This window comes from Pelecanus crispus, chromosome Z (assembly GCF_030463565.1).
Source record: "Pelecanus crispus isolate bPelCri1 chromosome Z, bPelCri1.pri, whole genome shotgun sequence".
Taxonomy (NCBI): Eukaryota; Metazoa; Chordata; class Aves; order Pelecaniformes; family Pelecanidae; genus Pelecanus; species Pelecanus crispus.
The window spans coordinates 26,431,787-26,449,384 of NC_134676.1; positions in this window are offsets into that span (position 1 = coordinate 26,431,787).

The following is a 17,598-nucleotide window of genomic DNA, read 5'->3' on the forward strand; positions in this document are numbered from 1 at the left end:
GTTGCCCCAAAGAACCACTATGCAAATAATTATTCCCATTATTTCTCACTCTCTGCTAACACATCAGTGTTGACAAAAAAGCACTCCAGATAGAGTACCTCTCACCAGCAACTGTTTTAAGAGCTTTTCCCATCTGCAGGGTGAAATGAAACTAAAGATTTATTCTGTTAGTTACTGGTATTTGTAAATAACCTAACATGAAAATTAAAGTCTCTGCTCTAGACATGGGACTCTTTCATTTATGTCGGCTTTTTAGCTGTGATCTAAAATACTGTATACAATAATGTATTATGTTCATAAAACTATATTTCCTTAGGCTTTTTCCCCACACTCACCACTAACTTAATTAATGCAGTTGGCAGGGACTAGTGGGAGCTGATTATGCTTAACCTCTATAAACATTTGCAGCATGCAGGGTGCCTACTCCTGTTTGAACCACTTGTAAAACTTGGATAGTAAACCATCTGTTCCTAGTGTTTTCCCAGGGTGCAAATGGGATCCAGAAAAAACAGAATGTTTTGCTAACTGTAAACCAGATACCACAATGGGGATCAGACTCCAGTTTCCTTTAGTGGCTTCAAAGTCTTTACATTTGAATCACTTAAACACATGATGCCAGTAACATGCATGCAAAAAGCATTAAAGCTGAAAAATGAAGGTGGCTCATTAGAGCTAATGCTTCCGTTCATGAGTAACAATTAGAGAGCACTACTTTACATGCAGTCATTATTGTGTTCCTCCAAGAAAAGACATTACGGAAGTTTCCCTGAAAATGGGATGTTTTAGGGACCTCATCAGTTAAAATGAAAGGCCCAAGACTCTGGGGAAAGGGAGGAAGGGCCCCTTGGGAGGAGTGGCTGCCTGCTCCATTGTCTCCAGGTGGGGACCATTCCCTGCAGGGTCATTTCAAGGGAATCCAAGGCTTGGGCATGGCCTGCAGCTGGAGCAGCAGCACTGCGGTACCACCCTGCCTGCTCTGGGCACTCTGGGTCACTCTCTTCTCTCCTTCCCCCAGGCTTGAGGTCATGGTCTGCAGCCTCCTAGGCCAGGGTGGTCAGACTCTGGCACACAGCACCACCACAGTGTTGGCTGGAAAGGGCTTCGAGGTTTCTTGTCTGTCCCCACTCAGAGCAGGAACGTTGCTAAGTTGAACTGGGCTGTGTCCAGCCAAGTCACAAAAAACCTCCAAGGAAATGGCTCCACACTGTCTCTGGTGAGCCAATCTACTTCTGCACTGACACCCCGGGAGAGGATGCTCTCCTAGCATGCCATTTGAACCCCTACGGGAAGACCATTTTGGATGTTAATCTCTCTGTTGAGTTTCCTGTGGAAGGATGAAATTCACTGCTGCATTTTCTTTCCACTCCACTTCCCATCCTACGCACACACAACCCACCCCACCAAAGCAGCACCTCAAGTGTTACAGGAGAAGTGGGCGTATATAAACAAGTGCAATTTCTTTCTTTAAAAGATCATCGGAGTAGTCTTTTCCCAGAACCTTCTCAGGGTCTGATAGGCAGAGCAGTATGCTGCGGAGAAGAGAGGGTGAGCTGAGGATTTTATTTCAGTTGGTAACACCAGACTTGGAAGCTCTACACAAGGACAAAAATCCTGGTTTAAGTGGCACACAGAGCACTGATATGTCTTCACGGTGCTGGGAGGACCTAGGATATATACATATGGTACATTATTCAGCACAACAGCTTATTTGAGGGTGTAACATATGCCAAGCAAGATGACATCAGATTTCAAGAATCTACATTGCACATTGCTGAGCTGATAACCATGACAGTTCTGAAAAGTGGGAGTAAAAGGATAAATAGGGTTTTGAGCAGAGGGTGGCGAAAGAATTTCAACACCTGGAATATAAGAGAAAAAAAAAAGTTTACTTGGTGAAATGAAGGAACTCAAGTAGCTGAGGAGGAGTCTGTCGTCTCGGGGTGTCAGGAAACTGTAGGCATCTAGAATAGGGTTTGGCCACTGTTGCAGACACTAAGCTGTGTGTTTAACTGGCTTGTTTTTGCTGAAGAGAGATCTGATTTCTTATGGTGAGCTTAAGCATGAGTAACCTTTTCAAGAACAAAACATTTACTATTAATAATATGTTGGAGTTACTATAGATTTCTGCCATGAGCTGCTGGTATATTGAGTAGGACACTATAAGCCCTACGCTATGTTTTACAATGAAGTATTTTCCAGTTTTGCTGGCTTGCTCCCTTCAGCATGGATTTGTTCAGCATTGCAACCTAAGTAGTGATGGTAATAGCTTTTACTGAAGTGTATCCAAGTATATGCTACATAACATCCTTTCACCCACCACTGGGTGAGAAATAAAGGAATTGTTCAAATGTATGAAGTAATTATTTAAATCAGATTTGAACATGAAATGAAAAATCATTCTGTAGCCAACTGAAACAGCATGGATAGTTTGCAGAGGTAGATGGTTAAGTGCCTGAATTGGAATCCAGCCAGTAAATCCAAGGTAACATCCTGATGCAAAAGCTTATACTAGACACTCACTCCTACAGATAGAAAGGCACTTCTGAAATGGGAACAGCAATAAGTGGCAAGGACTTCTCTTTCGTGCCTCATATCAAAGACAACACTACCTGCAGCACACTCCCATCACACACTCTCAAAGCAGACTTTGCTTAGTCAGCCAGTGCCACCACAAGTTGCAGCATGCAAGTCATCCTTGGAGGACTCTCATCCAAATACTGTTCTGCTTCTTTTGCAAAAGATGACAAGTGATGGGGTGGTTGCTATTGGCATAAGTAAGTATTACTACCTTGCACAGATGCAGTCCATCTGAAATAGTTTGAAACTCTAGCAGCTCCCAGTCTGGAGAGAGGCTATGTGGAGGCACTGCCTTGGGGGTAGCACTGCCCAAGGATGTCTGTATATGGCAGGCGTGGCTGGGCTCACATGAAACACACTGGCCGAAAGTCAGCACAGAGCTCCTCAGGCAACCATGCTCTGTTTCTTACTAAATACTGAGCTTCTCCTTTTGCTGGAGCAGCTCTGGCAGGTGAGAGTGAACCCATCGCAGAACCATTTCAAAGTGTGGCTCTCACCCAAATGCCCAGCAGGCCAGACCAGCAAGCAACCTTGGACATACTTTGACAAAATGGTCATCACATTACTCCCTGGAAACCACAAAGACTAAGATGAACCTGGGCTTTCCTCACACTGAAATGCTGAACATAGGTATGATCATGCAGGTTCACATACTGGCTTCAAGGCAACAGTGGGATTCCCGCACCATGAAACATCTGGGCCAGCAAGTCTATGTCTAGCCTGGTAACCATCTGCGATGGTGCTGAACACACAGATAAGAGCCTTCTTAATGTGGGTTTTTAGATGCTGTTGCCTCTTAAATATTATCTCAGCTTCATCTCATCTCTGTTCTACTTTTCATCTCCCGTTGACAGTGGAGACACCTAAATGACAGCCATGGTGGCACACAGAGCCAGTATTCATGGTCCTGGAAACCACATATCAACCTCTCAGTGTGGCTGAGAGCCACAAGACACACACCACATACAGTGGGGAGCTGAGGTATGGTTAAGTGACTGTCAGGGAGAGGATGACCAAGGCTCACTGCTTAATTATAGGCTGGGGCTATGCACACAGCTGCATGCCAGGCTGTGAGATACCGGAGTCCTTCCTGCTGCAGATTCAGGCCACCCAGCCACTGCACACCAGCACACCTCTGTGAGACCAAGCCTCCTGTTTCCACAGCCATTCGTCCAGCCCTTCCTGTGGCTGTGGCCAGCCCTTCCTGCTGCACAGTATTTCAAAACCAGCATAACAAGCTCTCACAAACAGGTGGCTAAAATTCACTGGTTTCACACATTTTTGCACAGTAGAATTCCTTCTGGGAGATAAAAGCAGCGGCTCTAATTCTTGTCTCTACTCTGCTCCATTGGCTTCCTAGTTTGCCTCCCTGCTTCTAGTAATATTCACTCCAGGCAAATGGAAAAGAGAGGTCACCTCCTAGATAGCAAAGAGGGAAAAAAGGACCCTGGGCTCAAACTCACTTGAGGCTAAGTATGCTCTGGTGGGAAATGATAAAGACCACTGGTATGATTTAGAGGTACCTCAGCCTATAGACTCAAAAAAGGGAGGGAAAAGGGCAATAAAGAAACTACTAAGGAAAGAAATAGAGGAAGAATTTATCATCAAGTGGAAAGACAACTTCTTGAGGAAAGCAGAAATTATATTCCTACTGCAGTCCTTTGGAAACCAGAGGTATTTCAGAGCAATTAGAAGTTACACTTGTTATTTAAATGGCAGTAGTACTTTTCTTACACTCATGTTACCCAGCCAAGAAAAAAGAATAACTGCCACCACACCTGAACCTAATAGTGCCCAGCTTTACAGGGGCTCCTGGCAAATATTTCAAATTCCCTGTTGTCTACCCAATCTCTTCTTCACGCTGCTGGGGAAATCTCCACGAGGCATTCTGGAGGCTCTTCTGTTGCCAGCAGGCTGCCCTATTCTGTGGGCAGGAGTGGGGCTCATGCTGTGGGACAAGTTGATTATGTCAGGCAGCCTTTTCCCTCCAGGTGGAGACAGTGACCAGATTTGGGTTGGTGGGTTGTTTGGGGTTTTTTTTGGTTTGGTTTTTTTTTTTTTTCTTTTTCTTTTTCAAGTGGTTCTGGGGACAAAATGTTGCTGTTATGACTGCATTTCTGCCAGTCTCTGAAAAAGCAGATGTGCCATCTGAGCAGGGCTGATTGTTGTATAAACACTCGGTATTTTCTGACAAAAACACCCTTTGCTTCCTCCTAAACAAAACCACTCAGCTGCGTCCCTGCCTCAGGCAGGAACATCAAACTTCTCAAACTTCAGCAGTTTTTGAAATTTTGCAAAGTTAACACTAACTCAAAAAGGCAATCAAAGTGTTATCATAAGGTGATCTTAAGTATATGCCTTTGCATTATAAGCCCTTATCATTTACCTGACAGAAATATAGGCCAGTATTCATTGGGACAAGTCTTATTCTTTGGGACAAGTCTGTGTTTCCAGTCTAGTTAACCTGATGGGACAGTGAACTAAGGAAAGGAAAACACTCTTTTTTTCCAGGTCAGGATTACTTTGGACACTATTGCAGAGAGTTTGTAAACTGTGTAGCTAGTGAGTCCTTCAGCAGCAAAGGAAGATAGGGTGACAGATCTCCTGGTGGTGTCCTGCCCTTGCCTGGCTGCCGCTGCAGTGCCCCACAGCAGCTCCCTCCCTGCACCCAGCACATTCCTCCATCCACAACCCAGAGCTCCCCATCCCCTCCTACAGCCAAGATGCTCTGTCTTCATTGCCAGAAAACCTTCTGGAAGTGGCAGGGTTTGTCCTGCTGTTCATTGCCCTGCAGGGCATGGTAGGGTCTGGGGTTCGGTGCTATGGCAATTTTGCTGCCTCCTCCTGCAAACCTTCTCCCTAGGGCTTTAGGTGAGTTGTACTGTACATAGAAGAGAGTAAAACCTCTTGCAAATTCAGTGTGCTGGGCTTGACCAACTGTGGATTTAAAATATGAGCAGATGGAGAAAACCTCCATATTTACTTCTAATTACTTCTCACATTGTTAAAACCCTCCATAGAAAGCTAAATTAGAAAAAATGGTGAGAAACATGAGATTTTTAGATTTTACAAGGCACGAAGAGCCTCCCCAATCAAGATGGCTATATGACAATCTTTTCCATCTACCTCAGCATTTAAGGATTATCACCTCTTGAGCTAACCATGACCCCACAGTTTGGAAACTGCTATAATAAGAAGACACACATATACCTGTATATAATGTCGCCTACAGCGCTGTGTGCTACTCTGTTATACTTGGATTTCACACCGGCTCTGTGTGCTGTACTTCATTTGACAGTAAATTATCTCAAGAGTTTCTCCAGCATGAAATAGGCCAAAAAATAGCATGAGAGCGTTGTCACATACTCGAGATGCCTTGAAAAAGGGAGTTCATGCCTTCTCTGAGTTTCTTGCTAGCATGCTTCTTGACTAGATGAAGACCCAGCTAAGCCACTTGAGCAAAATCAACAGCAGTTCCACATTTTATACTCACCTACCTTTTTATTTCATCTGCTGTCAGGTGCAGGTTTTGCATCACCTGCAGCAGCTCTGAGATTCTTCCTTGGAGGTGATACAAGACATCGTAAACTAAAGTGAGGCCTTTCAAGACCTTCCCTATACCAGTTCTACCCTGGCAGAATAAAAACAGATCTGACCAATCCTCTAGGATCCCAGCACTTCACAAAGAATGAGAAGCTGGTGATGAGCTCCTGTCGTAGCACTACTAAGGCACCATTGAAATAGCAGTTAATACTGATAACTGCTGACAGTGGAGATCCCACTCTCCCCCAACCCAACCAACCCTTCTGCTCCAAGGTGTGTAATGCAGAGAAGAGGCTCAAATCTGGCAGCTGTAGGTAGTTAGCTCTCATAGCTTGGTCTTCACATGCATCCGCCCCAGACTTGGCTTTGCAAAACAGATAGTCCTCTCCCCATCTGCCACTTCTGCAGGAGATGATTGTCCTTCATATCATGAGCTGATCTCCCTTTTGCTTTTCAAGATACAGACCTATTTCCTGGCTCTGCACCAGGGTGGACATAGCAGGACTACACTGATGCTACAGTGCACAGCAGAAGTGATTTCCAGACCAACAAGTACCTTCTGACGTGTCACCTGCTGACAGTTTAAGCCCAGACCAAGGCACTTTCAGCCACCTCACTCAGCCAGGACTGGGGACTCAGGATGCCTGTCCCTTTTGTAAGGCACAGCCAGCTGATAACACAGGAGGCAATTTAATAAGAACCTTCCTCACTCCTACCCAGGTCCTCAGGGGTTCAACAGTCCAGTAGCTGTGGAAGATATTTATTTTTCTTAGAATTAATCCAGCTGTGAGCTGGATTAACTGACACAGAGGCCTCTGATCACCACCAGATGTTTGCAAAGTACCCAAATAGCAATGTACATCTGCTTTTAAATCTGGTGTGCATTCCTGAGGAAGGGGTGAGGTGGGGGAATAATTTGACCAGTGTTGGATTTGTGTGGTTAAGATGATGGATAAAAAATTTTGTTTGTGCTTCCCCAAATCCAGAAAAGTGATCCTTATGCCCCATGGCTTCTTAGGGTTTTCTGTTGGGGATTTTTTGTTTGTTTTTTACCCTGGAAAAGTGTGATATTCAGGCTCCAAGTCTTTGCTGATGGAAACCTTGCACAGGCTTATTAAGTCAATGCAGAAGTACTGGTAATGGTTTAAACTCATCTTCAGATACCTACTGCTTCTTGTCCTGCCCCTTAGCTGGTTATTTTACCTTAGTGTGGCCACTGATCCAATTATTTCTCATCACAGGTTTTACCTCTTCCTTACTGAGATCAAGTCTCAGGCCATGCCTTAGTACCTGAGAGCTGTACTACAGAGGACATGCATGGGTTGATATGGGAAGGTATGCTACAGTTCCTACAGGCACAGGGATAAAGTTCCCCTTGAGTACAATAGGGGTGGGGCTATAATACGCTACAACTTTGTGTAATGCCTAGTGCGAAAGGACCCCAGACTAGCAGATGCTTAAGGCACTATTTCCACGAATAATATAGCAGCAGGAGGAGTTTCTGATTAAATGAGACACATCCCAAAAGAGGTAAGAGCTTGTAATGGTCTCAGAGTCACTATGCAGCAATGCCTATCCCTCCTACAGCTGGTACCAAGCAGCCCAACCTGTCTTGGGGATACCTTTCAATACCCTGTGTCCTGTGCCATCCAGCCAGGGGAGGGGGAAGGCCTGTGCCAATTACAGCAGTTACTCTCAGCATTAGGAGCAATGGGATTTTCTTTGCATTAACGTCCCTTCATGCGGTGCTTATAACCTGTTCACTCTGGATTTACAGGATAACCTGGCAAACCTGTACCAGTACTGTATGCTCTTAAATAGGAAATGTTGTCCATTTTGGGATACCAATGTCCTTGTCTTACTGAGATCATCATTGAAAAAATTGTTTCATTACCTTGCTTTGGAAAAAGCTTGCTTTCGTTCTCCACCCGTTAACTCCTGTCAACATACACAGTGTAAAAGCCTTGTGGTTTAACACAGCTATTTTAATATTGATTCAACATATGTCAGCTGGGACTGGATCTCTATCCAATTCATCTATTTGTCTGTCTTATCCATCTGTCTATAAATCTAATTTGTTACTCAGGCATTTCATTCCAATATGGTCTTAATATATACTATGGGAACAGCCTTTGCTGATCCATGCTCCAAGCAGAGAACAGCACTTGTGTTTTCAAAAGGGCTTGCAGCCAACAGAGCAAACTGTAGATAACAATAGAGGATCACAGATGAACCAATACCTTTTTGAAAAATTGAAGAACGATTTTCTTAAATCTCAACAGAAATTTGAGACTCTATGGGGATAACAGAATGTGGCTGTGCAACATTCTGGGTTTGGCTGTTAAAATAGCCTTGCATGTATTTCCATTCAAACTATTTCAGTCTTTAATATGTTATGAGGGTAGTGACAACAATAAAAAATGAGAATAGGGCATACAGTGACACCTTCCAGACTAGATTTCTCCATTGTTTTGTTTGCTTAATAGCCCATTACACAGAATAAAGAGTGAGTTTTCAAAGCCATAGATTTAGTTAGCCAATCACTAGAGATTTAAAAGGCAAAGATATAATAAATGCCTGGCCAGCATTCTTAAAATATAACCCCCAGAGATATAAATAAAAAAAGCTATATCAAGAGCTGGCCAAAAAGTATTTGAAAGCATTAATAAACCAAATTGTAACATTAACCTATTCAATATTAACTTTTTTATAAGGGTGAAGCTGTTTTAAAAAGAACTATTTTAAAAGATGAGAATGTAATATATTCCTCCTTCCCCCTTCCTGGAATGAAAATTATTATGTTATTATTGGCACATCAAAACAAAACCCAACACTCAAAATGAGTTTTGCAATAAACAGTACCAGCTCAGATCCATCCCTTTTATTACAAATAAAGTTGTCATAGTATAACCCCAAGATCTACTACACGTCTTTGCACATAGAGCCTCTCCAGCATTTGTTGATAGAAAAAGGAGCAAAATGTGCCTGTTAGTCTACAGGCTTTAATTAGCTCAGATGAACAGCACATCCACAGGATCATTTTAAACACACAGGAATAGCAGGTTTCTGAAAGAAGCAAACCAAGGATGACATTTGGATGAATTCTGATGAAGAACTCTCTGGGAGCTGAACAGACTCAAGAAAGTGCATATAGCTCATTCCGCTTTCCACAGTTCTTACACTCATGCTGATACTAATTAATTCCTTTGGTGGTTAAAAGGCAAATGAGAAAAGATATTGAGGTATATTTTACAGACTAATTCTGCAAGGTGTTTAGTACCTTAAAAATAAAGCATTACTGAATCCAGAATGCCCTTTGAGTATATAACACACAACTGAGGCTATGCCAGTTGCAGAGATAGGCTTGGATGTTGTTAGCACAGCAGTCACGGCAAACTAAGTCTTACTAAAGAGCCCGGGTGAGTGCCGCAGTGCTGAGCCCACATGGTTAACTGCTGTGGCTAACCGGTTAGCTAGCTTAAAACGTGTTCCCGTGCACCTGCAGAGGAAGCTCAAATGCTTCAGCTGTGCAAGGTAGCCATCCCTGTGTCCATGCACTGCCTCTTTTGGATTGCGTGGGGGTGAGCACCCAGGAGAGGGTACGGAGCAGATCCTGTGCACTTGTGTCCACATTCACAGTAAACCCTCTTCTCCATCTGCGTTACTACACACTGTCCTCTTTTGTAACAGTCCTTATGCTCAGCCAAAATGGCAGCAGCTACAAGAGAGACAGAAAAAAGGGAAGGAAGGAGCTGAAGAGTAGTCACCCTCCCTGCTGTTTCTGGGCTGAATAACTAATACTCTTTTTATATTCTATCACACTGCCTGTTAGCAGCACAGATGGTAAAAAATACCCCCGAATGCAAAGGAGTGCAAAATAAAGATATAACCATGTGGAACCTAGACAGGCTGACTGTGTGGGGTAAGCAAACAGAGTACATTTGAATACAGCTAAATGGCAAGTCATCCATTGAAGACTGCAAAGCATAGTGTAGGTTTGCAGAATAAGGGAACTTGTCCCAGCATTTTGAAGAAGGATGTGGGGTCATGGCAGACACTTAGCTAATCGTGAGCTCCCCTGTGTGACATGAGGGCCACAAGGGCTGAAGGAGGACGTGTATAATGAGGCTGCACCCGGTTGCAAAGAAGTTGCCACATGTCTGTCTGATGTTGGTGCAAATCCTGGAGTGCTCAGCTAGCTCCTGATGCCTGCAGTTCAAGAAGGATTCTGGTGAATTAGAGGCTGTCAGAGCAGAGCTAGGAGTGATTAACAGATCAGAAAATGCCTTTTAGTAAAGGACTGCAGGAGCTCAAATCTGTACCGCTTAGCAAAAACCAGAGGGGTCTGGATGTTCTTGATGACAGCCTAACAATACTTGTAAGGGCACAGAAATAGGATGTTAAGTTTCATTATCCTGGCAGAGAATGGTATAGCCAGATTCAATGGCCAGATGTTGAGGTGTGACAAAGTCAACCAGAAATAGGGCACTGTGTTCTTAATAGGGAGAATATTTTGGTTTTGGGACGTCTTTGCAATGTTGTGGTGGTTCCGCCTCCATGGAAACTGTAAGATGGAGAGGGCTGGTTTTCCAACTGGTCGGCTCCAACGCAAGCTGAAATGAATTCAGGATGCTTCTCTGGCTTGAGGTTTAGGAAAGCTCAGATTGGATGGTCACAGCACCTCTTCTGGGTTTTCAGCACTGAGACACTTGCATCTTCCCTGGCTCAGCTTTCTTGAAACTACAGTTCATCTGCATGCACTAGGCCTGCATTTCAGCCATATAATTAACGCTTGGTCCTGGAAGTAGATAGCTCAAGGGATCTGGCCTACAAATAAGAGAGGAATCAAAAGGTTTCAGTGCCTGAAATCAGATATTGCTATTGTCTGTAGCAGCATGCAACTTGTTTGCTAATGAGCTCATTAATCCTTCACTCTCTGAAGATCTTGCCTTTGAGGTTAGATAAAAGTTGTTCTCTGAGGAGACTTCCTCTTGGCTGCTTTTCTTCCCCAGGAGCAAAGATGAAGCCCATGCAGAATGGTGTGTTTTGAGTCAGAAGTTTGGCATTTGTTGAAGAGGGCAGCTAGGGCAATCCCTCAACATCCCAAGTGGAGGTAACATTGGATAATTTCTGATCTTAGCCCCTGAAAGATTTACTTTGCTTAGAGGGGATGGTTGCTGAAATTGTTCAGCAGCTGGAGGGGATCTGAATCGCATTTGTGAGATTGTGCTCATGCTCTTGCCTCCTAACCCTGAAACTTGGATGGATCACAAGACTGTGTTATGGGGCCCTGGGAGCAGGTGACGCAGGAATACAACCATGTGCATTACGGACACCACTATTTCTCTCTGCTGCATCAAGCCTTTAAGAAGAATCCACATGAATGTTTTGAAAGCCCTCATCAGGATTAGCTTTTACATGTGGCCCATTCATGCTGCTGCATTTTTGTTGCCTCCTTTTTGAGGCACTCCTGAGGCCAGAGGAAGGCATATTAGCTGGAGTCCAGTGATGGGAGTGAGACCGTGGTCTGTACGGGCCCAGGGACTCCACAGGGACAGGACAGAGCTGCTGAAGATCTGTGTGCTGAGAGCTAAACCCCTTACCTGTGTTTCTGTGGGCAGACCTGACATGATGGCTTCCCTACTCCCCAACAACATATTTGTGTTTCCCTGAAGGGGAGGTTTCTGCCTCTAGATTTGGGGTGTGGGAAGGAAAACAGTTGCAATGCTTTGATGGGGAAGAACTCATCATTGAAGACCTGATCTTTACATTGGGGTGGAGGTGGGACTGGGAGGCAGTGGGGAGGAGAAAAACCTCAACTATTTTGATACAGTAAAGGTAGCAGGTGCCTATTTTCTGACACTATTACACAACCATTTTACGTATCTCTTTTTTCCTGGCCCTCAACATATGGGAAGAACATTGTTTCTTCCTTTTTTTAAAACAGATGGAGGCTGCTGGTTGCCACAGCTCTGTTGAGAGTGAGTTCACTATTTGGAATATACATGGACTTGGTAAAATATATTCCTCTTCTGAACTGGCTAATCTTTGAAACTTACGTTTCCTGAGTTTCCTGTACCATCTTCAAAGAAAAGCAGTTGATGCTTTTTCCCCTGCTCTTAACAATCATGCTTGAGAAGTCAAATAACTCAGAAAACAGGAAATTAAATGAATTACTGCAAGATCCTGCAGATGATTTTAATTTTTACAGCTAATAAAGATAATATGTTTTTATACAAAACCATAGAATAAGTATGCTGCTTGAATTTCTTTGCATGTGATTTATTTACTTACACTATACTTAGTGTCAGAGTCCTTTTTCTGTAACCTTTATTCATAATAAAAGAAAATGGGTATCTTTCATGTAAGGTCTTCGGAGCATATGTCTCAGATGGACTTCATCATGACACTCTCTGGAAGCTCAGCAGCTTATCAATGAGATCTTTTGAGCTCGGTGTCCAAGAAATGCGCTTCTACACATATACCAGCAGACACAGGAGCAGTTTTTAAATAAAGACAGGCCCAGTGACGATTCCCAAAAGATTAAGGCAAGAGACCAAAAGAACGGAACTTCTTAAAGAAAGAAGAAAGCTCTGCTAACAGATTGGAAGTATTACTACTTGCTGTACTGCTCAAACATTTCTGTTTGCTGAAAATGATTGGCACACCTCTGCTGGGCTGAAGACAGCAGATGGCACAGTGTGCCTGTCCCTCAAGGGACTGTTGGGTTATGTATGTGGAATGAGTTTTGTTGGTCTCAACCCAGGCAGGTCTCACCTCAAAGGCGGTCATGACTGCTTCATATCCTGGCTGAAGCTCCAGCAGAGAAGCCAGTTCTGGATGTACACAGCAAATGAACTGACCTGAAGTGTGGCTTCCCACTGGCACGCTCCTCCAAATTAATTTTTTGTTATTTCTCTTGGAAGAGACCATCCTCCTCCAGGCCTAGCACCTTCCACAAGTATCAGGAATGTATGGCTTCTTAAAGAATATAAAAAGCTACTCAGTGTTTTGTGAAAACAAGTACCAGTGAGATACCCAGAATGGGGTTGTATTGGCATTAGCGTGTGACCTGGGACTACGCTTAGTTAGTGAGAAAACCTGCCATATTGTGTCCTTTGAAAATCTCCACCCCCAAGCTATCCTGATACCTACTGGCAGGTGCAGAGATTTGTAACAGAAATATTACAATTCTAAGATAAAGTGAAAATATGTGTGTGAAAGCATGAGAAAAAACAACAAAGCAAGGGTTAAAAGAATGGCCTGTGCTCATATCCAAGGACACGACTGTAAGTTATAAAGCTGGTAAACACAGAGGAATGTGTTGTTTACACCAAGACCAGAGAGTCTGTGCTTTGATAAAGCCATGCTCTGGTGCCAGGAGAATGACAACAGAAGTGCAGCCTGGTGCATGTGCCATTCTTCTTCCAGCTCTCCCAACAGGACAACAGATCACAGCTGCACAGATACGCAAAACTGGGAAAGGAAACAGTTAGGAAACTTGCCTATATGTCTTGCTGCTTTGGAATATGTGCACGTGAGAGTGTCAGTAGGTAAAAGCAACTTACACAGAGATTTGTAAAATAAAATCCCACTCCCATTTCACAGGGTCTTGTGCTTAGTCTTCTTACACTAATTTCCTACACAGACAGTAAATAATGCTTCAGTTTATAACTGGGAAGTTCACCTAAAGGAGCTACCCCTGCAGCTTTGTTAAGAAGTACTTGCCTTTCTCAACATTAGATCTCAAAAAATAATAATTGACAACCTTTTATACACAGAGGCCATGGGAGCTAGCTTCCACCTGCAAGACATTTTGAATGTCTGTTGCTTGAAAAGGATGACAGAAGGTGCATTTTTAAAAAAAAGCATATTTGCACTTTTAAAATATCATTAGTCCAATGGCTGTCTAGACCTGTAACTCCAAACGTGTAAATCAATGCCCATTTGGGAGTTCAGAGCACAAACTTCTTCTCTTTTCACCTTGTAGGAAATTATCAGAAGCAGTCAGAAGGAAAACTCCCTGCTGTTCCTGACCTGGAAAGAATGCTGGAGCTGAAATGCTATTGCCTGAGGTGCCAACACAAATAGCTAAGGGAAAAAGTCAACCCCACAGCATGGAGGGGTGGGAGAGGGGACAGGATGGGATAGGTTACTGCAATAGCAGAAAAGAGATTCAACACCACAGAGTTCTGCTCCAGTAGTTAATGGAAATGGCTTCTGAATGAAGTGAGAATAAATAAAATGCCAGAAATCAAGCTTTACTTGATGACTCATTACTAGGTGGAAGGTAAAAAGGCACAGAGAAAGTGCTTATAAAGAAATGGGAAAAGTGCCCATACTTCAGAAAAAATAAACAAAAATGTCTTTGCTAACTGTGAGGCAGGTAGTCTGAAGTAAGCAAGTAGCAGTAAGGGGGCAAGCTTGCCCTGGGATCTGACTCTCTTAGCACTGAGACTTATGTGGAGCAAGTGCTCTGAGTCTGGGAGCAGGTCAGAGGCAGCTATGACGAAGAGCCCACGAAAGGTGAGGTCTGTCAGATCACAAGAAAAACAGGAGTAACCTCACTGGAAGATGGAGTAGATCAAAGCAGAGGAAATAGATCCCAAGCAAAGGTGATCAGCGTGTCATTCCTGAGATCACTGCTGAATTGTAGAACTCCCCAGGAGAGGTGGCATCTGTAGCTTGGTATCTGCAATACTTCTTTTATATTCAAAGCAAAGCTTATGCCAGCTGGATTATAACAGGAAACCTGGGAATTTTCCCAAAAATGAACATCAGCGCATGACTGGAATGGTTCAGGGTCACTTTCCTTGGTAGCTGGAGGGCCAGATAATGCACCTAACATGACTGAAAATGCTTGACAAGCTGCAAAGGCAAGACATGTGCTACGTCTGTACAAAGTCTGTACAGATTTAACCAGGACTAGTGAAACAGAATGGAGGTTTTGTATTGCCAATTTGGTGTGAATCTCACTTGCGTACAATATCTATGTGTCACAGGGGCTTCAGAAACTCTTCAAAGGAGTGCAAACTCTAACACCAAGAAGGGACTGGACCTCTGTACGTATGATGTTTAGGTGAGGGAAACCATCACATCTGTAACATGCAGTTAGAAGACAATTGAGGACACTGGACTAGATTATGTGAAAGAAATACACATCATCCAGAAAAGCCACCTGTTATTCTTAGAGCCTATGACTGATATATGAAGGGAAAAGCACATCCAAAATGGGTCAAACCTGAAATGTCACCACTAAAAGTGTGTCAGGGCTGGTGCAGTCCCCTATGAGGTACACTTACAGAGGAATATCATGACTAACCTGATCTCACACAGTTTCCTGAAAGAAGACCCAGAAACACCTGTGAGGATTTCTCCTGACCACATTCTGCAAGCTGTATTTGATGTCATTTCCAAGCCCACAGCCACTGCAGCAGATGTCAGCAGTTTTGGCGTTGGTGGGTGCAATGCAAGTTATGCAGACATGAGTGGAAGCCTGGAGTGAATTGTTCAGCTGGTTATCAGGCACCAAAGCTTAGGCAAAGAATATTTAGGGAACATACAGCTACCTGTAAGGCACTTGCTAAGCAAGTATCTTGACTGACACAACAGGTCACAAGCACCTTGTAGCCTGAATAGACAGGAGCTGAATAGACTAAGAAGCTGTGCTTCTCTCTCAGTATTTTCTTCTAACCTACACATAAATGAGCTGCCAGAGAGAGCAATGCATGTCCAAATTAAAAGAAAAAATCAACAATTCAGAAACTCCGTCTTGCTTGCCAGAACAATTCCTTTATATCAGACAGCATTACAGGGCCAGCTCAGTAGCTTTTCAGGGTTGCCAAGATCAGGACAGTTCACTACACAGTCTTAGGGGTAAATCCCATCATACCATGGGTAGCCCTGCTTAAAGCACATGGGGCTGAGAGACACCAAATCTACAAAGATTTAGGCAAGGTAATTTTTAACTGTCAGATGGCAGAGTGTGACCTACCCAGACTTAAACAAATTCTGATGAAAACCTGGATCATCAAAAAGTACTAGGCAGCACTGGCTAATAGCTTCCCCCAGGGAACATGTCTAGCTGAAACACAGCTGAGCATGCAATATGATAGCCAAGGAGGAATTTTCTGAAGAAATACTTTCTTTCAAAACCTGCCCACTTCAGAGGGGCAAGAGCTTGCTGGTCTGAGTTTTTACATAGGAATTGAAAGATGAGAATTCAGCTGCCTGTTCTTAACAGCAGTAGCATCATAGAACAGTATCAACTGGAAAGGACATCTGGAGCTCATCTGGTCCAATGCCTTGCTCTGCTGAAAGCTCTGACAACTCTAACAGTTCTCTCCTTTGGGCCTACCAGTCATCTTTTCTTAACGCTGTTTGAATTTCTGTGAATAATTATCGGAGTTCCAGCGACTGGAACTTTAGAGATATGGCTGGACATAGGAACTACTGGTTGTTTCTGGGTGGATGAGACAATAACTTTTCATGCCAGAAGATCTTAGTCTCACCCCAGTTATGGAAGAGGATTACCACTGAAACCTTTAAAAAATTCTGTAGGGATAAAAATCCCTGGTGTCTTCCTGGGAGCACAGTGTCTAATAGGGACAGAGTGAATCTTCACCTGAATGTAGCTCACCAACAGTGTTATGGCCTTGGTGCAGGGAATATTTTGAGAATACTTTCAGAGACTATAATGATACACCTTCAGAATTTGATAGATGAAACAAAAAAAAGTGGTGAAAATCCTCCTGGGCACCACATAATTAAATGTCAGTGATAGGTGAAGCTGATGATTTGTGGGAACCATTACACTATTTTAAAATATCAGTTCCTATTAAAGACTGCTCACTGCCTTCACAAATCTCAGCAAGCAACCAAAGAAATCGGCTCCACTGCTATTGCAGAGGGCACTCAAATGCCCTAGTCTCCAGTCTCTGTGCCCTCACCCTTGCCACAGAATGTCCTGCAACTCATGGATACCAACACCTCATCTGACTAAGACCCTTGCTCTGCAAGAGACCCCTTAGGGGTTTTCCTGTCTTGGCTACAAGCCCATGGGGTGTGTCCATTTCTGGACCCTCCATCTAGGTTCAGGTTCTTCTGAACCATAGAATCATAGAATCATTTAGATAGGAAAAGGCCTTTAAGATCATCCAGTCCAACCATTAACCTAGCACTACCAAGTCCACCACTAAACCAGTTAAGGGTAGAGTAATAATTTCATGTTTCCTGGTTTGGTGGCTGGATTATTTTTTAATGAAAGTGAAAACTAGGAATCATTAAGGTTGGAAAGGATCTCTAAGATCATCAGTCCAACCATCAACCCAACACCACCATGCCTACTAAACCATGTCCTAAAGTGCCACGTCTACCCATTTTTTGAACACCTCCAGGGATCGTGACTCCAGCACCTCTCTGGGCAGCCTGTTCCAATGCTTGACTACTTTTTCTGTAAAGAAATTTTTCCTAATATCC